This window comes from Cyprinodon variegatus, unplaced genomic scaffold (genome assembly GCF_000732505.1).
Source record: "Cyprinodon variegatus isolate N-32 unplaced genomic scaffold, C_variegatus-1.0 Scaffold689, whole genome shotgun sequence".
Lineage (NCBI taxonomy): Eukaryota > Metazoa > Chordata > Actinopteri > Cyprinodontiformes > Cyprinodontidae > Cyprinodon > Cyprinodon variegatus.
The window spans coordinates 421,683-422,779 of NW_015151142.1; positions in this window are offsets into that span (position 1 = coordinate 421,683).

Below are 1,097 nucleotides of genomic sequence, written 5' to 3' on the forward strand. Positions count from 1 at the left end.
TTGATATACTGACGCGGTATCGATCTATTTTACTAACAAAATCTCACAAGAATTTGCAAAATATCACGAGAGTTTGTAACAGAACAATGAAATTTCACGATATTTTGAAAGTAAAATAGATCAATACCGCGTTTTTAAAAATCTATTTGATATCAGCATATAAAAATATATTTGAGTATATTATTTTTCAAAGTGACAGAAATGGTTAATAAAACTGCTATTTTCAATGACTACTTATTTTTGTCCAGCTTTAAAATCGGTATCTATCGGTTATCGGCTAAATGAGTTATCGGCATATCGGATATCGTGCATCCCTAGTATCAGCTGTTAGTCATTTTTTTAAATGTTGATATTTTTGGTTTATATATTTTTTATAAAGAATGAACTAAAAGGTATAACTGTATATAAATATAAATAGACTATTGTGGTACTCTTGTATTCTCAACACTAGGGGTGTGTTCAATTTCAGAGGCTGCTCCCTGGGGGAGTGTGAAAATAAAGAGGCAAGAAGAGTTTTGGCTATGGATTCAAACAAGTCGAGCCTTCTCTGGCTTCCACCACCCTAACTCTATAGCCTAGCACCCATAACAGTTGAAACATAAAACCAGGCAAAGAATGGATGGCGAACTTCTCACTACTGTTCTGGATGCTAAAAATATTTTTTAGGAGCTTCGGCAGGAGTACGAACATCGCGAATATCATAATTATATTGCAATCTGTGCTTCAATATCAAACAGACATTTGCACAGGGACAGATAAAAACTTTCTATAAACCAAACATTATCCACCAAATAATCTGACCTGACAACTATTAAAAAAATATTTTCATAAATTTCAGACAGAACTATTCACATACTTGTGTTATATTCAATTGCACTTACAATATTCACCACTGTTCAGCGACATGTACCTTTTTCCACTGGTCACAGAGCAGCCGGCTTGCCCTCGCAATGAATCTTAGGATAACCAAGGCTACGTATGATACCCGTCTTTTAAAACGGGCAAAAAGAAGGCTGCATTTGTCGGCCACATTGTCACGAACCGTTCTGTACCGGGATTTGGTATGTAGTTGCATATGAGCTAGGGGTGTAAATAAT